The sequence below is a fragment of the Vicugna pacos genome, unplaced genomic scaffold (genome assembly GCF_048564905.1).
Source record: "Vicugna pacos unplaced genomic scaffold, VicPac4 SAC-SAT, whole genome shotgun sequence".
Lineage (NCBI taxonomy): Eukaryota > Metazoa > Chordata > Mammalia > Artiodactyla > Camelidae > Vicugna > Vicugna pacos.
The window spans coordinates 19,558,297-19,584,877 of NW_027328721.1; the positions used below are offsets into that span (position 1 = coordinate 19,558,297).

General features: G+C 38.2%; 1 pseudogene; it reads right to left on the reverse strand.

Annotated features, from left to right (window-relative positions):
- Positions 1 to 1,415: 1,415 nt before the first annotated feature.
- LOC140692161 (large ribosomal subunit protein uL16-like) lies at positions 1,416 to 26,381 on the reverse strand (annotated as a pseudogene).
- Between the last annotated feature and the right edge of the window lie 200 nt (positions 26,382 to 26,581).

The following is a 26,581-nucleotide window of genomic DNA, read 5'->3' on the forward strand; positions in this document are numbered from 1 at the left end:
ACTGTGTTGCTGGTTTTTATGGGCTTGGTGGTGAAGGCTTTTCTTTATAGGAGATCCAACCAATAAATGCAGAAGGAATGATGGAAACAGAAAGTCACCATTTGGCAAACACCACAGCATTTCAGGTAAGAATCATCAATGAAAATAAAAATTAGAGAGTATGATGAAAAATAAGATAATTACCTGGTCACAAAGTGTTTTCCTACAGAACACTTTTTAATTACAAAGGAAAAGCACAACTACAGCAGACAAGCCCGATTGTATCACCTAAACCAAGTGAACAAATTAGCATCACTTGTAATTGTACAAATCAGTAGCACGTGCCTCCTAGTAAGCTTAATAACGTCACTTGCATAGTTCTCTTAACCAAAAATGTTTAACATTCATTGACTCATGGGGAAACCACACAAATCCAAATTGTGGGGTATTCTACAAAATTACTGACCAGTACTCTTCAAAGTATAACAGTCATGAGAGACAAAGAAAGATTTTGGAATTGTTTCAGATTAAAGAAAACTAAGAGGGGACATGACAACTAAAATGCAACTGCATCAGTTCCTAGACAGAGGGAGGACACTACTGAGACAATCGGTGAAAACTGAATACAGACTGGAGACGAGGTAACAGTACAATGTCAGTGTTAAGTTTCCTGATTTTGATAACTACACTGTCACTGTGTAAGCTGTTAACATTTGGGGAACCTCGATGAAGACGACATGGGAAATCTTTGTAATATTTTGGTAGATTTTCCTGAGTTTGAACCAAAAAAAGTAAAACCACCAAAAAAAAAGCTAATAGATCAGAATAAAGTCTTTCTTTCATATCATATCAAGTTATTTCTGTACCTGTGAAGAAACTATTACTGTTGACCCAGACTTTCATTGGGATAATAAAAAAAAAATGACATATGCTAGGGCAGATAGTCAAGTTAAGTAACTTAAACTACCTTTGCTTCTTGCTAAAGGAATGAGAAGATAAAGAGAAGCCAAGAAAATCAGAAATAATCTTATATAATTTCTGCTATTTTTATAATAGTTTTAAACTGGCTGCAGTATTACCTCCTTAATGACAGTTGAAGATGCTTTGTGAGTCAGTAACTATACACAATTGTAGCACAATGGTATCACAGTGGAGTAGGGGACCAGAAAAGCATGGGACTCCCTCACCAATGGGTTGTCTTGTCCAAAACAAATACTAATGGCACCCTGACTGGCACACACCCCTAGAGGAAGGTGGAGAAGTTGATCGTGGGCAACAGTTAGGAGCGCATTTGTTACCACTGTCCCAGGTCAGTCTGAGAGGCCCAGATCTGCAGTAACTCCTGATCAGGAAGGGCCAAGGGTTTGCCATCAGTCACACACCCCTGCAGACAATCAGTTGTGACTTTAAACTGAGCTCTCCTGGGCTCCTTGAAGTACAAAGAGGAAAATGTAAAGCAGAAGACTTAACTACAGCAGGTAAGACACTTTCAGCACTCATAAGTGTGTAGCATGTACATCAAGATACTCACTGCAGCATTTTTTATACTGTAAAGCACTGGGAACAAGTTAAACATCCAGTAGGTAAGCTATAACATACCTCCACTGTGCCAGGAGAGCTGGGGTAGGTTTAACAGCTCTCTTGTTAGTAAACACTAAGTCACAGGCTGCAGCTGTGCTGAATTTCCATCAGAACAAAGAATTTTCATCTCTAAAAGACTCGCCTTTCAGATAAGGTTGTATGAGCACATCTTTAGCGCTCAGTTCCTGGAGGTACAGCTCCTGAGTCACAGGGTATCTACACCTTATTTCAACAGATAATCCAAAAAAGGCTGCATAAATGTACAACTCCCAGCAATGGGGAGAGAGGAGTGAAAAAGCACAGAGTAGGACAGGTCCATCCTGTCACAGGTCATGCCCAATAAGGGTCGAGAGCAGAACTACCGCTTTTGTAACTAAAGCACATGAGGAAAGCTGTGAGCCTGCCCCAAGATGGTGTTAAGGAGCAATTACAGAAAATACAAAACTGTGGGGGCACAAACTTGGGTTAACAAACTTTGATATTGTAATGATTGTTTAACCAAATCATATTCTCATCTTTGTGTAAACATATAAGAAATGTATAATCAAAACCCCTGCTTTCTATATTTGTCATTATACTGCTCCTTCAAAGCAAAATGTCCAAAAGCATGAAAGACTGAACTCTCAGTACCACTCACCGCCTTAACTGCGGGACTTCGCTCAGCTGCCTTGAAGCTGCTGTGCTAGCAGAGACCTGCTACGAACTGTCTCCTCGCCGTGAAAAGCAGAGACATAGACATGCTTTGCTCACTTTGCTTAGTTCAAGGTCATAGACTCAGGGCTGCTTCTGCTTATGGAAAGCCATAGCTCATCCCTCGCCCTAACCGGCAGGACGTGCTTGGCTTACCAGGCGCAGGTGGATAGTGTAGGTCACTCCTGCTCACAGAAAACTGACCTAGCCCTCAGCTGGGGACAGCTGGGCTGCTTCACGTGCTTAGATGATTTCTGATCATAGTATGGAGACTCTGTGGTGGCCTGGTGTTTCATTATCAATTATTCAGAAAACTGTAACCTTGCCCATGATTTTTTGAGGCGTAAAATAACCATTTGTATTATCAATATCGTAACCTTCTAAGTATAAATTAAGATTATAATGTTTTTGTTTTTCATGATCTGAAACTGCTGACCCGCATCCCTCCACATACCACATACCCCTTACTCATTCCTATGATGTATTTCTCTTTGATTTTTTTTGAATATTCGCAATAAATATAAGAGCTTTGGAGCAGCTTGGGAGTCAGTCTCTGGCTCTCTCTCACTGTCTTGAACTGATAAAGTCTTGAGAAAATTCATTCTTCCATGGTGGAACTTTTGCTGGACAAAAACCATGACAAACAGAACTCACACAAAAATATAGTGATCAAGAAAAAAATGAAATTTTCATGGCTGTACTCACTCAGTTCAGTCTAATTAGTAAGAAGGCTAACCTCACAAAGTCCTTTTATATTATCTTTTGTTTAATTTGTAAATTATTTTTTATTTAAAGACTGAAGCAATGAACAGGTGTTGTTGTCCTTGTTGTTTTGTCAAATGATTAGAAATTTGTTGCAACATAAGTCACCAAATCACGGGGGAGGGTACAGCTCAAGTAGTAGAGTGCAACCCCCAGTACCGCCTCTAAAAATGAAGAAACCTAGTTACCTTTCCCACCAAAATAAAAAATACTTATGTAAACCAATATTAAATAAATAAATTTTTAAAAAATCATCAGCTCATCCATCTTCTCCCTCACCAATCTGAAATGCTGCCTGCGATAAACACCTATGTATATTGGGGTCTCTTTTTCTGTACTTCACTCAATTCATCCTAAAGTAGTGTTGTTGTTTTGACAGGAAAGTAGGATTTATTGGTGGTTGTGTGGAAGGAGGGGACAGCACCAAGGCTCTCATGAGTGCAGGGCCTGCCATTTGTCCAGGGGACCACAATTTGGGATGTAGTTGACCCCACAGCCATCCGGGATGAGCCACCTTTCTGCCACCATGTTTTCAAATTCATTTGTGTTAAACTTGGTAAATCCCTAATTCTTTGAGGTGTGGATCTTCTGGTGACCAGGGAACTTCAACTTGGCCCTGTGCACAGCCTCAATCACATGCTTCTTGTTCTGCAGCTTGGTGCGAATGGACATGATGACTTGGCCAATGTGGATCCTGGCCAACGTGCCCTGGGGCTTTCCAAAGGCACACCGCATACCTGTCTGGAGCCTTCAGAGGAAAGCTGCTCATATTTATCTGACACCATTTGGCCACAGAGTGGAAACTGATCCACTTTTGCCTTCTTCCGCCCCAGGTCAAAGATGCGGGTCTTAGTATCAGGGATACCTCGGCAGAAGCATGGCTTTGGGTGTGGATTGTTCTTACAGTACTGGTAACACCAGGCGGGGTGGCGGCCCATGGTGACACCAGGATATTCAGTAGCACGCAGAAGGGAAAGAGCTAAAGTGTTTTATTTACTATCATTTCATGATACTTTTTTTATATCAGAAATAGTCCTTTTGAAGATTGAAAAGCACACCTAGAGGCTTCAGAATGCAAAGCTTCTTAAAGGACTAATCCAGAAAATAAAGTCTGGAATTCTATTATTTCTGTTGAAAAAGAATTTGGCATGACTTCTCTCCCCTTTTTTTCATCAAATGCAACATAGATACAGCAGGGAGGCCATGAAATTGGAACACCTAGATTAGCATCGGGACCCTGCGCTGGTTGCATGATCCTGGGCAATTACTTAAATTTTCTGATCTTCCATTGTTTTCACCTATAAACAAAGTCCAAACATCTGCATATTGTTTCCTTTTTCCCATTTATATTCCCTTGTCTCTTTTTCTAAGTATAGGTAATCACATTTCAAGTGGATACACATTTTAAAGAAATTATCCTGCAAGAAAAAAATGAGAATGTCCTCAATCTACTATTATGAAAATATTTCTAAGATATACTGTGATTTTTTTGTCTACATACTATGCTCTATTTTTCCATATAATGGGAGAAAAATGCCACTATACATTTATATCTGTATGTGTATATGCAGAAAATACTCGGGAAATAATTTTTAAGTTTATGTAAAAATATTTCCTTTTTAACAATTTCAGACATGTCAAAAGGAGAAAAAGATTGACTCTATCTGGATTTTTAAAAAAACAGAAAAACTGAGGCCCCAGAAAAAAAATAACCGTGCTAACCAGAAAATTAATGATTTGAATGAGTTCCACCTATCAAAGGCTGACTCAAATAAGGTGCTTTTTCACATTGTATGATATGAAATATCTCTGTTTGACATTATGGTCAAATCCAGAAAAGTTTTTTGTTTTTCTATAATGTTTCACTTTACTCTGTTCTAATTCTCCAGACTATCTATCTACCTTCAATCTACTCTTTGGTTTGTAAATAAAGTCTTTATTCTTAAAAAGTTAGATCATTTTTAAGTGAATTAAATTGATAAAATTATATATATTGTTTACATACTCTATATTCATATGTAGCACACATTTTAGAAATAATAAATTATAACACAATGGAAAAGAAGGGTGGAAACGAAAGTAGCAAAGGCTTTTAATGCAAACTAGGCATCTTCTATTTTGTTGTACAAGCAATAGGGAGCCACTGAAAGTTTTGACAAGAATGGGAGATAATATGAAGAAAGTAATGTTTTTGAAGAATGAATGTAATCACAAAAACTAGGAGATTATTCATAATAGCCAAAAATTGGAGAAAACCAAAATGACCATCAACTGAAGAATGAATAAACAAAATGTGGTATCACTATACAATGGAATATTATTCAAACCTAAAAGAATGAAGTACTGATACATGGTACAACGTAGCAGAACACTGAACATTATGCTAAGTGAAAAATGCCAAATATAAAAGGCCACATATCATATGATTCCACTTATATAAAATGTCCAAAATAGGAAAATCCATAGAAATAGGAAGTAGATTTGTGGTTGCCAGGGAACTGGGAAGAGGGGAGATGGGAAGGAACTGTTAATAGGATTGGGGTTTCTTCCTGAAGTGATGAGAATGATAAAGCATTCAATAGTAGTGATGGGTGCAAAACTTCATGGATATACTAAACCCTACTAAAATGTATACTCCAAAATGGTAAATTTTCTGTTATGTGAATTAGATCTCAACAACACAAAAAAGGGGTGTGTGTGTGTGTGTGTGTGTGTGTGTAAAATACTACAGGCAAGGAAAATAGAAAGCAACCATATTGGTTTAGCAATGAGTGCGTAAATGTCATCAGGGCTTCTATTGTTAAGCCCATCTAGGGAGCATCACTCAGATAACCAGACTCCACAGAGGACCACTCACAGGGTCCCCATGGGGAATACAGCCTGGGACTCTGAATGAGTAAGTGTAAGCAAAGGGGCAAAAGGACTGTCAATAACAATAAATATATGAATATGAGGAGAAAGGAAATATGACAAAAGTAAATATCTTTTCTCTTTAATTGAAAATGAAACATTCACAAAGAGGAAGTTCAACAGAATTCAATACTTACCATCTTTGGATTGAGAAATAAAGGCAATCTGTAGTCTCTTACCCAGACTTTGTCAAATTTTCAACAATAAGATTACCTGTATAAGGAGGAAAATGTATAAAAATGTGTTTGTCTTTATTAACAAAATATTTTATATCTCAACCATAGAAACCATTCTGAAATACTCAAGCCCTAACCTACTAGAGAGTCAAGCATAGTTAAAGCCAATTTCTGGTGGAATCTATATACTATTGTCTTAATGGGAAAAATAAAGTTCATAATCTGCATCTTCACTGTCCAATATGCCAGCCAAAAGCTAGTGAGCACTTGACATGTAGCTAAGTCTACACTGAGACATGGTGTAAGTATAAAATATACTCCAGATCTCAGAGTTAGTACTAGAAAAATAATCTAAAATATCTCATTTATAAGTTTCCATAGTTTCATATTGATTACATGTTGAAATAATAATATTGTGATATATTAAATAAAATGTATTAAAATTAATGTCACCTGTTTCTCTTTAGCTTGTGTTTATATGGCTACTATATATCTGGCTTGCATTATACTTCTATTGGACAATGTTGTGTTAAGTGGCAGCAAAAAAGCTTTCTGAGAGCTTCATGAGTCCTCCCTTGGTTACCTTTTTTTGTGCTCCAGGAGTAAGACTTTTCCCAGAGTGTTTCCTGCACTGGAAACCACTGCACACAGCAAGCAACATGAAACAAGCAATAACCCTAAGATGTGACTGGGAGGGAAATCTCTTACAGTTCCTAAGATCCACACTGTACTATGAATCTGAACAAGAAAAATGGAGATTCTCTTGGGGGGTAAGACTGCCTTAAGTAACAGGAGAACAGCCTCAGACAGCAATGATGTGAAATTTTTTAGGAGCTTGGAACTCCCAGCTGAAAGCCGCTGCTGTTGCTGGGCCTCACACAGACAGCAAACAGAGCAGTGGGCCAGGAAGCCACGCATGCACACGTGTGGGGCAGGAGAGCCAACTCCGAGAGGTGGTGAACAATGCCCAGGCAAAGAAGAAGTCAGGGGTAGCCCACGGTAGTGTCCAGAAAGCTTCACAGAGAATCATTTTACCCCCACACTGAAGGGATAAGCCCAAGACCTAAAAAGAAAATTATTCCTCTAAGAATGAGGGGGTCTGGAGAAAACCCCAAAATTAACAATACTGTCTCCATAACCATTTTTTCTCACTTAAATACCAGAAAATGCTAACTAATCTACAATAACAACAACAACAACCAAATCTATAATTGCCGGGGGTGAAGGAACTGACTCTTTTGAGGCTGATGGAAATGTCTTCATTGTGGTAGTGGTTCCATGAATACAGTTGTCAAAAGTTATCAAATGAAACCCTACATGGGTGCAGTTTACTGTATTTATTATATCTCAATAAAGCTGATTGAAAATAAGTAGGAAATAAATAAAATCAATCACCATTTGCCCTGTGGCAGTCAGAATATAGCTGTCATTCCCTGGGCATGTGAAAATTTGGTCACTGACAGTTTGTATCATCGTAAGCTTTGCTGAATTGTGTGTACTTTGTGTACACATATGTCACATTTATGATCCAACTTTTAATATCCTTTAAAAGATTACACTATGATTCAGCATTAAAACAAAAATTGATGCTTGCAAAAAAGCACAGAAAGGCAGCAGAGGGGACTAAGTTTGATATTCATGAAGCAAATATTTGTGGTTAGATGAATGACCACAATTCTATTTTTTTGTTTGTTTGTTTGTTTGTTTGTTTTTTCGGACAAGGCAATATCCAAGTGCTAATAATGCACTCTATCATACTTTAAGCCAGCATTTTTCTTCCTTAGTGACAAATAAAATAACAATTTGTCTTATAATTGATTATATAGTGGGCAGAATTCTAAGATGGCCCCCAAGATTTTAACACCCTGGTTTACACACCTTCTCAAAGTTATTCAACCAAATAGTAATCTAAATGCTGCTGTGAAGGGATATTATCAATGTAATTAAAATCCCTAATAAGCTGACTTTAAATTACTGAGATTACTGTAGGCTAACCTGACCTAAAAAATCGGTACTTATGAGAACAGTAACCTTTAATAGCAAACAGCCATGCTGTGAACTGTGCATACAGAAGGCCATGTGGGAACCTAAGCGTGGCCTCCAGGAGCCTCTAGGGGAGTGTCTGTGACTCCCAGCCAGCAAGGAAACAGGAATGCCATTCCTACAAATGCAAGGAAATGAATTCTGTGAACTACCATGTGAGCCTGGGAGAGGACTGTGAGCCTCAGATGAGCTCGCAGCACTGACTGACACTTTGATTTCTGTCTGGTAAGGCTCAGAGGACAGGACCCTACTAACCATGCCCAGACTCCTGATGGACAGTGACTGTGAGGTGAGCTGCTAAAGCAGCAATGGAAAACTAACACAGAAGGCTTCTTAGATTTGAGGAAATATGGTTTATATTATTTCTCTTAAAGGCTGCTGATATGCTCCATCATCAATACAATTTCTCACACTTCATATTATTATGAGTGATGTGATTCAATTTCACAAAGCAGCAGGAGGTAATACTACTCTCAAAATTTTACAGGTAAAAAACTTTAGAACATATAATAATTTGTTTCCTCCAGCAACTGGGCATACGATTTAGCATATTTGCCTCTCTCTGTCTAAACCAATATCATTCCAAAAATAAATAAATAAGTAACCATCTTAGTCCTTATCCATTTCAAAAGGAATGAAAATAAAGTTGAATCTGTGGTGAGAAAAGCTAATTTTGAGATCTAGCAAGGCCATATAATTTCAGGCAATCATCTAGTTTCTAAGAACTTCAGGGAACTCAGCTAATAAAAAAAGGACTAGTGGAAATTTAAATCAAGTCTGGAGGCTAATTAATAGCAGAAAAACATACAGACATATATACAGACATAAATGGATAATGACATGCTCTGCCAAAATTATACAGTGTATAATTAAATGCCATTGCAAATGGCCTGAACTTCAATATCTCTTGTGTGCCAGGCACTGGTCTGTAAGTGATATATGAAGTGTACAGACAAGGACTATCATATAGAATAGTGGTTAGGGATTCCAGCCACAGCCCCAGACCGCCTGGCCACAGCCCCTGGCCCACCACTGACTGAAGGCGAGGTCTTGGGCATGTCTAGCCCCCCTTTGCCAAACCTTCAGCTGTAAGACAGGGACATGGACAATGTTTATCTCTGAGGGCTGCGGTGAGGATTGAATGAGTTAATACATACAAAGCACACAGAAGAATGCTGGGCGCATATTAAGCATTCAAACGCTGACATCAATATTGTTTTCATAATAATGCCATATTAATATTCACTTCTAAGAAAGGCAAACTGTGCATCTATGGAGGATACTACCGGACTGTCCTCCTGGGATGGTTTTTACTTTTATTGTATGAATTTGCCAGGGCACTGTTCAAATTTGTTACTGTGTTTTTTACCTTAGTGAAATGTTTATGGGTTCAAGTACTGTATCTATTTCTGTGTTAAAAATCTAATTGAAACTTATATGGAAACATTAGACACTGACATTCTAGGGCTTTGTTATACAAAATAGTTTTGAGGACCACCAATTCAGCATCCCCCAGCTGCCTGTTAAAAATGAACAATCCCAGAAGACACAGTACATTTGGCCAATATACTTTGTTTCTTTTCCATGGGAGGGATAGTCTCTCAGGCTTTTCTCTTCTTCTTTTAATACTCAGCACTTCCTTTTCTGTGCCTGTAAGGCTCCTGGATGCTATTCAGCCTTTTTATAGCAGGTGCAACACTATTTTTCAAAATATTTTAAAAATCAAACAACATTATCTAGGCCATAGAAGACTTTGACAAAAGTACTTTTATGGAAATCAGATACTAGGAGGCAATATTCAAATCCAAATAAATGTTGCTTTAAAGCTCATGTTGATGCTTTATAGCCCAAAACAGTGCAAGCCAAGAAGCAGGAGTAGGTAACCAATGCAACATGAAAAGCTGATATTTAAATTGGGTACTGTTAATTAAGGTTACAAGTTCAAAGCCTTAATCTTTATACACAAGTACTTGAACTTCTGAAGTAAGTGGTTTGCATCACCTCATTAGTACAGTACATTGGTTCTCAAATTCTGGGCCCCCAATCATCAGTATCACTTGTAAACACATAAGAATTATACTCCTGGGTCTCTCCCCAGACCTGCTGAATCAAATACCAGGATTGGGGAGCAGCATCTATGGTCCTACAAGCCCCCAGATGATCCTGATGCTTGCTAAATTGTGGGAACTACTGGAATAGTGGTTCAGGCACAGTACATTTCTGCTGAGTTTTTCATCACTAGTTTGAATACAATTCTGCCTGGTCAAGTATGAAAATGTATGAATATTGGAAATAGGACACTGAAATAAGGAAACCCAAAATGTATGCCTGCAAATAAGTGCATCCATGACAAATTATAAAGAATTATGTGATTTAAAGCTGATATAATTCAAAGTTACTGCACATTTACTTGATTGTCTACAATGTATGTTTGAAGAATTATTTATAAATTTTCTATAACCTTAAACTATTTACAAAACTGTAAGTATGCAAGCTTACAAGGTAGAAATAAAACCCGTTTGCCTGGTTGATGGGGGTGGGGGGAAATAAAGATAGGTAATGTGAAAAAACAGTAAGGTGCCTAAGACAGGATCCTTAGGTCTTGACAGAATTCTCTGACTCCCTGTACACCAGCCATAAATTCCTATTTACCACAATTTATTTCATTCAGGCATTTTCTTCTTTTTTTTAATTGAGTTATAGTTAGTCTACAATGTTGTGTCAATTTCCAATGTAGAGCACAATTTTTCAGTTATACATGAACATACATATATTCATTGTCGCATTCTTTTTCACTGTGAGCTATTCAGACACTTTTAATCTTTAATAGACCATCATTCAGCACACTGCTTTTAGTGTCTGCATGTAACTTTTGATAAAATTTTCAAAGGCTTTGAATTATAATTCTGGAAGGAGCAAAGTTCAAATGTATATAACTACAGTTAGAAATACAGTATTTAAAACACAACCAAGAAGAAAGAGAAAATCTATGAGACTTTTTAAAGAACAATATTCAGGGTTAGCTCTTTTTAAGGTAACAAAATAAAATTCAAAACTATTTAAATCTCCTAATGAACAAATAAAATAACAGGGCACAGACGTCAAAACTATGTTCTCATTATATTTATTAAATGTAAAACAACTATAAATAAACTAATTAAGGAATAGTCCCATACAAAGTATGGGGAGGAAGGAAAAATTAATGTTATCCTAATGACAAACACTAACTCAGCAAACAAAAATAGTTTTAAAAAACCACATAAGAAAAACACTCTGCTTGTACCCACTGACTTAACTGTATATCTTAGAGACTAACAAGTGCTGCTTCCCAAATTTTCTGCTACCCCTTCCCAGCATGACAAACCACACGTTTCCAAATCTAAATAATATACTTCTGAGGCTTGTCTCCTAAATAAGAATCTCTTTCAAAAGATTTAACTCTAATGACAAATCACATTTTACAGATAGAATATAATTATTTATAAACATCACTTTGCTCCCTAAGCCTTTAGATTTGACCTAGACAGGCTTCTTCTACTGCTAAAGATGTATCTGGGACGCCTGTCCTGATGGTGATACCAAGGGCAAGACTGAATTTAATTTTAAAAATGCAAATTACTGCAAGTTGGTTAAATTACAGGTTTAAATTACATAATTATTTTGTATAAGAAAATAAAAGTGGAAACTGCTTCTTCAAGAGTCTTTTAATCTTCTAACATCTGTATAGGATGAAATCTGATGATTTTCCCCTCCTATTTCAGTACTACAATTTTCAATATAAAACTTTTCACTGAAGGGAGAGGGCATAGCTCAGTGATAGAGTGTGTGCTTAGCATGCACATGTTCCTGGGTTCAATCACCAGTACCACCTTAAATAAATGAATAAATGAATAAATAAATAAATTTAATTATCTCCCCCCAAATAAATAAATAAATAAAAACACAAATTAAAAGAAAAAAACCTCCTCCACTGAAAGTTAAGAGGCAGCAGCATGGTGACTAAAAGCATAGATCACAGTCAGATGGATCTGGATTTGAGTTCTAGTTCTGTGAATTCAAATTCCTAGCTATGCATTCTTAGACAATTCTCTGAATCAGTTCTTCTGCCATAAAACAGGCTTGTTAGTATCTATTTCATAGGGACTGCTGTGAGAAATAAGTAATGCATGTAAATATCCTTAGCAGAGGGTCTGATATATTGCAAACATTCAATAAGTGGTAACAATGATAATCAAAACAAATAATGATCAAATTATTAATTTATCAAATAATCAAATCTGCATTTTTATCCTGTAGATTCTCAGCCCTCTCCTAGTTGATTCTTTATAAATAACTAGGGGCAGCTCACAGGTATAAAATCAACCATCAAAAGAAAGAGACCTAGCAGGCACCTTCCTCACCCTTGTTCTCTCCCATGTTTCAACAGCCTTAGTCATTATCCAAACTTGAGAATAAAGACCTGCTCACACTGGGCAGAGGAGATCAGAGGCCATATTTAACACCTGTACTTAATGATAGCTCACCCACAGTGTAAGACTGATACCGTACATTCATTTTTCCAACACACTCAACATAAGAATGGGCACTTAGGTGGAAAAGAAATCAAACAAAAGCATCTTTCAGGAAGTGCCTGTTGGATCAAAAGTCTCATTGCTGAGTCAAGAAGAAGGTCAACTTAATGCATCACATGTGCCAAAAGTATAGGCTGTTTTATACTTCCTAGAAATGAAGGGAAAAGTTCACATGAAATCTCTATCAACTTTTGTGACTGCCTTCTAATTCATTTAATAAATATTTGTTGAACACCTTTGGATTGACACTACACTAAGCACATGGATACAAAAGTGACAAGATAATAATATTTTCCTCTTGCAGAGCCTATTAGAAAATCATTCCCTTTTTTTCTCTCTCATTCATTGGTTGACTTACTATATGCCACTATGTGGCAGCAAATATTAGGCATTTTGGGGAGGAGAGATTTACTAAAAACATAAATAAGATAGAACCCTTGTAGTCAAAGAATTGACAGGCTAGTAGAAGAGAAAAATACAAATACCTATGTTAACTGCTATGAAAGCCACATAGATACTGTGCATAATCAGTAGGAAAAACAACTAACTCTACTCACATTAAACAGGACAGGCTTTCTAAAGGAGATGGTATTTAAATAGAGTCTTAAGGGATAAATGTTTCACAGATGAAAGGAAAACAGTACTTCAGACAGAGGAAATAGCCAGGTGCAGACACATACATGAAACCATATACATGCACACACACATACACACACACAAACTGCATTAAATATATACATGTTACATACAAATGGATATACAGTCAGTTTTTAGATGGAAGCAGTCATTTGAATTACAACACAGAAAATGATGCAATTGACTACTTTTCCAATTCTCCCAAAGATGGTACACAGCTAATAATATATTTATAAGGGAAAAGTTATTTCCTTCCAATTCCAGCCTTAGAGCATTAGCACTTAAATCTCTCCCTGAAATAAAGGGAGGTTTGAATGCTAGATTAAATCTGGACTAGAAAAGGCTCTCCCTTAAGCAAAGTATCAATTCAGGTAGGAAAATAAAGGAAAAGAGCAACGGGATCAAATTAGAAGCTCCTTAAATGGACAGGGTTCAATTTTAAACAGTAGGAAAAAAATTAATTCCTTAGTGAGTAATAAAACTTGAAGGAAGAAAGGGAAATCAGACATGATGCAAGGTTTCTCCCAATGATCATTCTATTAACATTGATACTTGCTTTTTCCATTAGCGTGTACTTGACTATACAAATACTTACATATCATGGCACTCACATTTTGTAAGCCCCCTAACTCTTGCTATACTTTCACGTGAATAGTTTGCCATTTAAAAAAATTAAATTCAGGCAGATGGGGTGAATAAATTTTTTTAAATTGTATAAAAATTAGTAAAATCTACCCGGAAACCCTTCCTAGCTTCTGAATAATAGTATAAATACTTTTACCTTTTGAGTAATTGCCTTATCATCTTAAAAAATAAAAATCATGAAATTTGTTAATTTTCCTTTATGTCTATGTTTTAAAATGTGGGTCAGAGGCTTATCCATGTCTAAGCTTTATCTTTAACAATAATCAGTATTTATACAAAATCTAACTGGTAAAGTACCTTATACTACAAAGGAAGTAATCAAATGAGAAACAGAGAATTTAATGATGGAGCAAGGTTTCCCAAACTTGGTATCATTGACCTTTTGGACCAGATCATACTTCATCATGGGGTGCTGTCCTGTACAAGGTTTACACCTGACCCCTACCAACTAGAAACCAGCAGCACCCTCACACACAACTCTCCCCTACTTGCGACCATCAGAAACATCTGCAGATGTTGCCAAATGCCCCTCTGTGGCCACTGCTGCATGCAGGCAGCGTGCTACGCTGCTCAGTGGTTATCTCACTTCACCTAACAACATAGTGTCCATGAAATAGTTGTTATTTCCCCAGCTCAACAAATAAAGAAACTAAGGCCAAGAAAATTAAACAATTTGCCAAGAGTCACATAACCAACAAGTGTGGCAGCCCATACTTAACCCACACAACGGGGCTTCAGTCCCTGCTCTAGTCACTGTTCTGTTGTCACTTATTAATGCCTCAGCCTTTTTCATCTGACACTTGAAATGTAATATTCTGATTTTTATCTGAAAATAAAAAAATAAAATTATCCACACAAGAGGAATTTAAATTAAAAGACTCCCAACCTCAATTCAGGATAAACAAGTATTTTTTAAGCACTGACTGTATGTATGCCCAGTACCAACTTTAGGAACTAGAGTGATTCAAAGAAAAAAAAAAACCACATTTATTAAGGATTTGGCTCAAGACCTTTTCCACACATTACCTCTCTGAAGTCTCACAACATCCCTGTGAGGTAGGTATTAATATCGTCGGTGGATGTAACCAGTGTACCAGGTTCTTGTCCCATTGCAGAAAGAATTCTGAGATAAGATGTAGTGGTTAATAAAGGTTAAGTGAGAACTTATTAAGGGATGGATTGTACACTCTCAAGGGGAGAGTTAGCAGGCTCAGATGAGCAGCTGCCCTGTGTTTCTCTGGCAAGTTGATTACATAGGGTGTAAAAGAGAATGGGTGGATTATTCATTCGGGAAGGAACGGTTTGGGGTCAGATTCCCTGATTATCATCCCAAATCCACATTCCCAAAGAGAAAAGGGATTTCTGTCCTTATTTAGACTGGATCAGAAGTGTGGCATCAGTGCATGATGGATACTTCTAATCTGCAAGGGTAATATTAATGAAATGAGGACATAATGAGAAAAAGTTTCATTCAGACACTGGAAATTCCTGCCTTTTCTCACCTTTCTTTATTTGTCTCCAGGCCACTGATCACCCCCAAATGAGCTCAAAGATTCCTGCTTATCTTTCTCTGCCAATGGACCTCTGGTGCTTACATGATATGTGGTTTCCTGCATTTGGCTTGTGCCCCTCCTTTCTGCCCAATTGCTGCCATTTGGTCTGTGTTCCCCTTTCTCTGCTTATATCTAGCTATCTGCCTGCTCTAACATTACCTTGTTTCAAATGGGGAAGCTAAGGCTCCGAATAGAAAGGTAGTCCCTGACCTAAGAAGGCTTACAACTCAATTGAAGAGACACACACACAAAAAAAAAAGGTTTTTTTAAAGACACAGAATAAGTTAAGTATCTCAGTTAACAACACACAGAGGGTGAGAAACACAAATGAGCAGAAGTATGAAGGAGGATTAAAAAATGGCCGCACTTAGGCTAACAGATTGCTTATTCTTATGCTCACCCTTAAAACGGTCAACTGACCTGACTGACCGGTTGCTACTCACGGTTCCAGGCCTGTTGTTGAAACCGAAGCTATTGATCCTACTGTTTCTACTTTATTCCAGTCATTGAAAGTCATCATCATGCTGGGTCTCTGAGTCCTTCTCCAAGAAGGTCTGGTCACAGGACTGTCACCTTATAAAATACCCTGAATTACCAAGAAGACCACACCTTGAAATAAAGCGATCTACCCACTACCCTCCATAGAACTGATCACCGGAAGCATCATAACACCATTCTGAGTTTTCTGATGAGAAAATGATTGTGTTGATGGTTATCAATGCTTTATTGTTTGAGCTATGGCTCTAGAACCACCCCCACCCACTCCATCCCCAAGGTGGGTACACAGTTTGGAAGTCACTAGCATGCTGTGAATCCCCTTTGCCTGACAAAGCTATAAAGCTGCCTCTTTTCTTCTAAGCTCCAAGATCCAGTCTCTGAATTCTTTGGCTTGTCAGGGACCGGGGGCCAATCTTTTGGCAACAAGTATACAGTTAGATTAGTCAGGGAATACTTCTTAAAAAGGGTTTCTAGTATCCTCTCTTAGGAAAGAAAATGCATGAGCAAATTGTAATAAACTGAGGAGGAGCAACACATCTGAAAACAACAAGAAACAGAAGTGTGGGGACTGAAATGTAAACTTTGTGATAGCCAATGCAAGCAGCAACTCAGGGAAATGATGAGGAGTGATATGTGCCTTAGAATTCAGACGGAACAGTAGCTGGAGATGAGACTAGCTCTGTGCTTTTAGGGCGTTCCTGTCACAAACACTCAGGCACAACTACAGGAATGAAATCAAAAGAGCTGAAGGTGAAGACTAATGGTTGTTAGTGGAAGCTTAGACATATGGAGTCAAACACCAAAATTCATAAGATGGGTGATGGGTCATCTACTTTGCTTTATGTATTTTGTCTCCCCCAAGCAGAATGTAAGTTTCCAGAGGGTAGGGGGCTTTATGTCCTGTTCACTTATGTCAATCCCTGTCACAGTAGGTGCTCAGTAAATGTCTGCTGCTGAATAAAGGCAGTTTTCAAAACAGTTCACCTATTCAGAAACTAAGGCCACAAATGTATTCAGCATTCAAAAAACAAAAAACAAACAAACAACAACAACAAAACACCCAGCAAGCACACACACAGAAATAAGAAGACTATTGTACTATTCAACGTTATTGCAACAGCTAACATTTACTGGGCACTAACTCTGAGCAGACACTGTGATATATTATCTCAATCCTCTTAGCTGCCCTGTTACAGAGGTAGGTAGTATTCTTATGATCCCAGGTTTACAGGTTAACACAGAGAATAAATAACCTGCCCAAGGTCACAAAGCAGCACAGCTGGAGAAAGCTGGGTCTGTCAACTCCAAGGCTTGCCTCTCAAATACTATGTCACATGCACAGAACTACAAGTATCCTTCTTAGGCAAGGCTAGGGAAAAGTGGCCAATGAGGAAAGAAAACAGCAAAACAAAGCAAAATAGAAACTCCAATGTAGTCAAAAACCATTGGTCCACCCCTCTCCTATAGCAGCTGCTGTAGAATCTCCCTGCCTGGGTACCCTGACTAACCCATGCCCAGCACAACTTCAGTGGTTTAAACAATCCAGATGCTGAAAAGCAGGAACTAGAATCAAGCATCTAATCAACATTTCAAAGAGCGGTAGATAACAAGTGGTAATGCCCCAGGGCCACAGCCCGAAGAAATGACAGCTGTGAACTCAGACTAAGGCTGACCTCAGACCTTCCCAAGCCCTTCTCTCCGTGTCTGCCTCTTCCCTCCCTCCTGTGCCCTGCGTGTCTCTCCCCACCTCTGCACGTCCCCTCTCCCACTAAATGGCCTTCACAAACACTCTGAAAATTTTTGTTTCCTGCTCTAAATTTCTCATCTAGTAAGTTAAATTTGTAATATTTCTCTAATGAAAAGAAGTCTACTTGTAGACAGGTAGAAAAATGTTCTCTGCATGTTGCAGCATCAGTCCAAAGGGCACATTATCAAATTCACACAGTAGTCACTAAAGAGACCACCAATCAAACAAATTAAAACTGACATCCCACATATATATTTATGTAGCCTTCTGGTGTTACACACATGGTAACTACACAGGAGGAAATTAAACCCACTAGACAGACTCTGCTCTTCTCCCTTCAGTCCAGTAACACATCCATGACTGCAAAGTTCTGAAAATCTCTACAATGGAAAGAAGTGTAACTCCAGAAGCATGATTGCAATCGTTACCAACAAGCAAAAATATTTAAAATATTGAATTTGCTTAAAAAATTAGAATATTCATTAAATTAACTACTTAGAGATGCACTAATACATAAGCTAATTTAACTTCTGCATTTACACCAAAATCTAAAGCAAATGTGCCTTAAAAGCAGTCCGAGAGTAAGCCAGAAAGAGAAAGAAAAATACCATATGAGATCTCTCATATGTGGAATCTTAAAAAACAAACAAAGTATAAATACAGAACAGAAATAGACTCATAGACATAGAATACAAACTTGTGGTGGTCAAAGGGGTGGGGGGTGGGAAGGGATAGATGGGATTTCAAAATTGTAGAATAGATAAACAAGATTATACTGTGTAGCACAGGGAAATATATACAATATCTTATGGTAACTCACAGAGAAAAAAATGTGACAATGAACGTATATATGTCCATGTATAACTGAAAAAGTGTGCCCTACACTGGAATTTGACACAACATTGTAAAATGATTATAAATCAATAAAAAATGAAAAATGTTTTAAAAAAAAGCAGTCAGGGAATGAGGACAAGAGTTGGCAAGATAAAAAGTACTAAGAAACATATCTCAATCTTTTCTTTCTGCCTTTGGATTTTTTTCATACACTTGTCTTAAATATAGAACTCTATTAAATAAACAGACTATGAAAGCAAATTCATATTGCTCTCAAAGTAGAAATACTTCCCAAATACAAAAAAAAAAAAAAAACAAGAAGCATTTATTTCTTGAATTTGACAGCTGAACACTGATTATGCCAAATCTAAGGAAGGAAAGGAAAATTATTTCTGAAAACGGATCCTGTATTTATAAATATTAAGCATGAAAAGGGAATGTCCACCCCACCTTCACATCATTTTAGGAAAAGGAGAAAATCAAACTTCAGTTACAACAAAACCACCTGAATAAAATTCCATCAATCATAGTTTGAGATGTAATGATACAAATTAAACTTATTAAACTTCTTCCTGTATTTTTTTAAGCTTTTCATTTCGAAGCATTAAACCAAAGGATGTTTAAAAAAATAGATATTTCCAAACGGACAATTTAAACCAAAGTCACTTTCAGAGCTAATCAATGAATTCATCAAAAACATTCTTTCTGATCTAAGCACTACGGAGGTCTTTGGAGATGAATTCAAACTCTAATTATGTTCAAATTAGTCTTTCTTTTCTGTAAATAATAAGCACAGTAGTTCTGTCATTTCTCTACTTTTTAAGATTTTTAAATAATATGTTAATGAATCACACACTAGTACAGATGCTTTTGAAAACACTGTAGAATTATTTCAGTTTTATTTGTCAAACTCCAGGGCTGAGTTTAAGTGTTGGGCAACATAAAGCCTGACTTTAGCCTTCTGTCTGCTTCGCACTGTAAAAGACCTTTAACTCACGTTAATAGTGCGGGGCCACACTGTCCTATGTGGCGCTGGGAGAGTTCTGCATGTGCTTTATATTATCTCATTTAGTCCTAACAGCCCTGGGAAGGACATGGTTTTCCATCCACATGTGATGAGGCCCATAGCGAAAAAGGGTAAGTAACTCATTCCAGGCCACATAGCTAAGAATGACACTGCCTTACTAATGAATCTTCTGCCTCCACAGTGTGAATATATTTTATGAGGGAAATGAGAAGTGAACCAGCAACACGGTGCTGGCTCCAGATACGCATAGTGCTTCCAAACATGAGATTGTTGCAAATTACCCACTACTACTAGTGAGGCAAGTCCTTCTCAGACATAGAGGATGTCATGCAAAGGTCTATTATTAGACCCTTAACCAACCTTAAAAGCATGACATTTTAAAAGCCTCATAAGATACATACATTCTTCCAAAAACAAACCAGCAATGTGTCTTGCTACTTCATATTTGGCCCAAAATATTGATGCATTCAATGTATTATCCTAGGGTGATCATCTCAGAGGAAAGGCTAAGTGACAGAAAAATATTCTGCACCATTAATACTCCCTAAGTTCATAGCCATCATGCAGAAAGAAGCATCCAGCATGACTCAGGCTCCCACAGACACAATCTCAGCACGTGCTGCCTCCTGCCTGAAGCCACCCAGGTCTCCATTAGCCAACCTTCAGCTGGAAAAAGAGGGGGCAGAGGCCACACAGCAAAGCAACAGACACTTCATGCTATCTGACTGATCTGCCAGCTGTCCCTAAGGTGATGGGGGAAAAGCAAAATATAAGATACTCAAGCAGTAAGGACTCTTGTGCATTTGTATTATTTTTCAAAAGTCTGCATTGCAGGATAGCACAACACAAACATAGGATCTTGTATTTACTTGTATCAACTTACAATTTTAGAGAAATCAATTGTTACTCAAAACTTTTTAAGGGAATATTTTAGAAAAACTGTCATACATTGGTCTGTCTCTCAGTATCCAGATCAAGGACAGATGTTCCCTCAAATAATTCATAAATTCTGAAGGTAGAATAGGAGGAAATTTTAAATATACTTGTGGGTAAAAGTATACTTATTAGAAAATATATATCCCATAGTGTTCAGGAAATGTCATGTTCATTAAGGAAATACACTCTAAACACATATGAAAGGGAGCATGAGAATGTGCCCAGGAGGGGTCAGGAGAAAGCAAGGAAAACCTACAACTACATGAAGGAATAAGACAGGCTGGTTTTCTGCTTAGTGGGAAAAAGTCTCAAAGGAGAAAGGTTGAACAGCAAGAGTTCATTATTTGAAAACAACTTTACTCATCTGTTTGTAATGAAAATTCAACTACACTAAAAAGGAAAAATAAACCAATGCTCCACTCTTTTCCCTGGTCCACTGAATGTGTCAACAATACGGAACATTTCTATTTGGGATATTTGCAGATATGAGAGGAACACCTTGTGTCTTTTAAATTGCCACCCATCCTTAAGCCTGAGAATGACAAATTACGTAAAAAGACAAAAAAATTAATAAATAAATAAAAGAAAGTATTCAAAGACAGCAAGGAAAGAATCATCTCCTAATGAATGGGAAAGTAACTTTACAGTGACCTTCTTTCTAAAAGGTATACTAAAAATGTCGGTTTATATAAAACTGTCAGGCACCTTTCTTAAAGGAAGAGGAATTGAAGTATCTATTACATGTGTAGAAATACTATGTAAAGTAAAAGCAGGCTTGACACGAACTAAAAAGTGTCACTATTGGAAGAGTAATCCTTTCCCCTAAGGGAAACTGGGGAACCCAAAGATAAATAAGATTTATGAAACCAGGCAAAAATATACCATCATCCAACGTAGCTATTTGTTGACATATGAAACAAGTGCTGTGGTGCTAGCTATGATGTAAAATTGACCAAAGTGAATTATTCTTTCTAAACAACACTTGTGAGATAGAGTCATTTAGGAAATAATTGGCCCCGTGCTGCCGTCACCCCAGGCTGCGGAAGCGCTCTAACGCGCACGCGCACGCACACACGCTGTGCGGGGCGCCTAGGAAACAACAGCCGCCAGTAGCAGGACCAGACGGCAGAGCGGGACTCTGCACACTGCGCTGGGCGCTGCAGGAGGTCAAGGCTCTAAGACGCTTAAGTATCAAACCTCAGTGTTCTTACAGTTAGACGAATACTTCCATCTGGTTCAAACAGACCATAAGCACTTCTAATTTCACATCTAAAGTAAGTGCTTTACAACTTATTTTCAGAATCTTTCATAATTATACCCAGAAGTTTCTTCAGATCCTCCAAAGACACTTCTGGCCATGATGCACAGCCATTATATCACTATGTAGTACCTTATATATTATGGTATCTTTGAACAAGAAATGCAAGTGTCCCTACTTTTTGGCTGCATCCCTTCATAGATGTCATTGCCCCTGTTCCTCAGTCCATTGTTTTCATTACTATGGAGGCAAAAGTAACTTGAACAGTAGACTCTGCAGAATCATTTTAAGAAAGCCCCCAAGGAACACATCTCACTTAGAAAACAGAGGCCACCTGAAATATCCAATCTCAGCTTTGCAGTAGAGGGATTCTCAGACTGCATGCAGGTGGACTTGGCAGTTGTCTACATCAGGGGTCCTTAAACTATAAGCCAAACCCATCCTGCCTCCAGTTTTTATGCATAAGGTTTTATTAGAACACAGTCACCTTCATTCACCTACAGAATGTCTGTGGCTGTATTTGCACTACAAGAGCAGAACTGAATCATCGTGACAGGACCATGTGGTCCACAAAATTTAAATATTTACTAACTGGTCCATCACCAAAAAAAAGAAACAAACAAACAAAAAAAGTTTGCCAATCCCTCCCCTACACAACGAGATGTCAGAGGCAGCACAAGAATTCTCCAAGTACCATCTCCAATGTACACGCACTGGGCTGCTGCTAGCCTAGGCGTGGGCTGCTAGCTCATCTGGTGTCAAGCACACAAACACAAATGCACACTCCTAAGTCTTTTTAATCATCTCATATCAATCCCAAAGTTGCCAGGGCAAAGCACATGACGTTACCATTTCCAACTACCAGAGTCCCACCCTTCCCACTGCCTTTACTAGTAAATTATGTTAACCCAAAAAGACTGCCCTTTAAAGTTCATCAAACCATGATTTCACTTGCATAAAAATGTTGTGGAAGATAGAGGATGAGGAGGGAAGGTGCCCATATGGCATCTGTTCCAGAACCACCTTACATCTAGCTCCCCATCTAAATAGATCTTACCTGGAAGTTCTGCCATTGGAACAGTCACTCCTAAGAAAAGGCCAAAGAAGCTACAAAGGAGGTGGTGAATTCAAACTAAGAAACACAAGACTACAAAGGAGGTGGTGAATTCAAACTAAGGAACACAAGATAGTGTGGCTATAGAGATTCCCTACCTCACAATCCTCAATCCTTGTTGGCATCAACAGTAAATTCCATGCTTCACAATGAAAATTTTTAAATTGTTTTAAATTTTTAAAAAATCAGTCTTCCAGCATCTTATGCTTCAAAAATGTAAGGAGTTTTTAAGTGTCAAGTTGGTTTTATTTGTTAGTTTTTTAATAAAAAGATTTTTTAAAGGCATTTTCAGCAATGCTATGCCAGCAAAGGGCTGTCCCGTCCACTGTATGGGACACAAATACACACACCACCTGCCAGCAGGAGAAGCAGCCTTCTTTGCCAGCTATTTTAGCCCCACTTCATCATGTTGGGGACAAAACTCAGTATGATAATGAAAGGCAAATTTTAAAAACATGAATTTGGTGAAACAGATCTGTCCTTTATGTATAAGTTCCTTAACAGTGAAACCCTACATATTCTTTTGAACTTAACCTCAAGAGACATACATACCCTACAAAAAGCTTGCCAGGAGTTTCAAAAAAATCATGTGTCCTGAGACTGGCTGTTCCCCCTTTTCCACTTCAAGTTTTACTCACTTTAGAAATATCTATTTTAGGGAGAGTCTCATCCATCTCTGTTCTTACTGTACCTTTGCTAACTTTAACAGATTCTCCTCTCCCAAGTAAAAATACCCACTTGTCAGCTCTTTGCTCTCCATCAGCACTCTTGAGAAACTTTAATACTTTGATAATGACTTCCAATTCTACATTTTCAGCATATTGCTCATTATTTTACTGTCTTGAGATTTCATCAGTATCCAACTTCAACTCGAAAATTTATTGTCCAAAACAAAGTCCACTGCCCCATTTCTGAATTACTTTGTATCAGAAACCACTAGCACCATGCTAATATATTGGAAACACCTTTTTCACTCCTCCATCTGTATTGCTCTTCAGTGACCATGGTATAAAAATGTTGGCTCCCTAGAAAAACAAAATCCTAATCCAAGTATAATGCCTTGGTTTAAAATACAATTTCTCTATGGTTTAAAGCTACCCTTTCAGGAACATTGTTCTCAACTGATTCTTTGAGCTGTAAACACATACCCACACAAGCACAAACTGACCCTAAGCTACTCAACAACTTCCCTGTGATTTCCCATCAACCATCTTCCTAATTACCTCTGCTCCCCACATCCTCCAGTTCCAAAAGTCTTCAACACTATCTCCAGCTGCTCTTTTCTTCCACTGGCTCAGACACTCCAATATGTTCTGTGTAGTCCAATATCAACATTTCCCCAATGAAAAATGTACAAACACACTTACATCTATAATATACCAAAAACTTTCTGGCATATAGTGGTCATAGATTAAAAACTGGTTCATTTCCCTTTCCCTACAGTTTTGTGCAATCTGTGTATCATTGTCTCTGCCATTCATAAGTAAAAGCATCTCAAAAGCGGGGCCCCCAATTAATTTGTTGTTTCTTTGCTCCTAAATAAATACACAATAAAGCACTGACATGAGTTTTAACCAATCTATAGTAAAAGCAATAAAAGTCTTAAATTTACTAAGAAACTCTGATGGAGTATAATTTACACTGAAACTATTTTGTTGGTTTGTCCTCCCTTCTTACCCCCGAAAAGCAGCCTATGCAGGACTAGATGTCTCTTCCTATCTTTGTGAAACATGGGATACATGACTTTCTCATGGTCACAAAATAACAGGTCCAGCAACAGTTGTCTTTGATCTCACATCTAACATTACATCCATTACACAATAATTTAATGTCAGCATCTATTTAAAATAGACAGAATTTAAGGTTCATAACAAAGGCATAACAAGAACAAGGCATATAAAGAAGAATAAAACAGCTGGAGAAGTTCCAGGGGAGGGCAAAGTGATTGCAAAACAGACAAAAACAGTCAGGAACAATGATGGTAAAGAGGAATACTGAAAATCTACAAAACCAGGAAAAGATGAACTCCAGCTCATTTTAGCATTTCTCAAAACACACGCTCAGGACTTGTCCTGGAACTTTAAAGAGACAGGTTTTGGATAAATAAATGAATTACTAATAAAAACGAGGGCTAAAAAACTTGTAGAATTTGTCACTTTAGAAGAAAAAAGTACAGGCTAAAAAGTGTTTGAGGAAGTTTTAAATAAGTTTGATCAAGGTCCTGAATGGAAAAGTTGACACAGATGACTCAGGCTTACGTTCACTCCACAGAGCCTCTCTCAGCAGTGGCTTCAGAACGAAGCCCACACAGCTCTCCGGGGCCCTGCGATCCTCAGTTTGGTACTGTCTGCTTTGTTATGTAAAATTCCACCTATGCCTAACACTTAAAGTCTACGTAAATATACAAAATATTCATTATCTTCCTCCTCTTTAATTTTGCACTCTGAGAGGATACTTAATATACAAATCAAAGATTCTGTAGGCTTCTCCTTTAAAGTAACAAAAAGGGATAAAAAAATCATCCTCATTTAATAGAGAAGACAACTGAAATAAGTCACAAGTCATTCCACCAATTAAAAAATGCTGTCGATTAGGACATATACAACTCAGGGAAAAAACAAATTTTGGCTAAGGAAAAATGAAATATGTTTTTAATAAACTGGTTAAAGTACAAAATGCTCTCCCCCAAATCAGTTATGATTCCTAAGAACCCCAAGTTTCCTGAGTAACTGATCTCGGTTACCACGTCCTGCTGATACGCAGGAACTGCACCCAGGAAATGAGAAGGTAAAAAGCTCCTGTACTGAAATGAAAACTCTCAAGGAAGAATGCAGAATAGAAAATAAATTTTACATTCAGGGCCTCACAGAGTCAGAGGCTTCCATTTGGGAACCCAAATAGGAGTTGCCCAGAAACAAAACCTACAGCGCTGTTTCCCACCCGATGTACCAGGAAAAGCTACATACACAGAGATGTCCTCTGTGCGCACATATGCTCTGGCTTCCTCAGTTTCCTTTTACCAATTAATGGCCAGAAACATGCAAGGGTCCACTCTGCAGAAAGACAGAACTCCTCAAAAAGAAACCTGCAGGCTTGCGTATCACACGCACAGAGAACTAAAAGGTTACAAGACACAGGACTGCCTGATGCCTTCTGCCCGCAGTGAGGACTCAGACACCCCGCTCATCTGTATGCTCCCAACACTCCAGGAAAACATCGGCAAAACAACGCAGGATGCACGGGCACCCTCCCCCTTCCCCCAACTCCCCTTCCCAGAGCCACTCACACTTTACAGAAGAGCCAGAGCGCTGAAAGTGGGCTGGTTCCCTTCCTCCTCGGGATGGAGGCGGCAGCTGCGGCAGGGCCTGCGCCTTACTGAGGAATAAGCGGGGCTGGTGCCGCTAAGCTGGGCAGCCACTCATGTCTTTTCAACACCGACAGAGCAAAGGAGGCAGCGGCCCCAATTCCCTCCTCTTCTCTTTCTGGGCCTCTTCAGGCTGGGTCTTCTGCCGGTCCTGGTCCACTTGTCCCTGGACAGTCAGGTTTGGGATGCTCTGTACTTTGATTTTAATAAAGTTCCCTCTGGGCGAAGGCTGCAGTCGGCCCTCCAGGTCCCCCAAA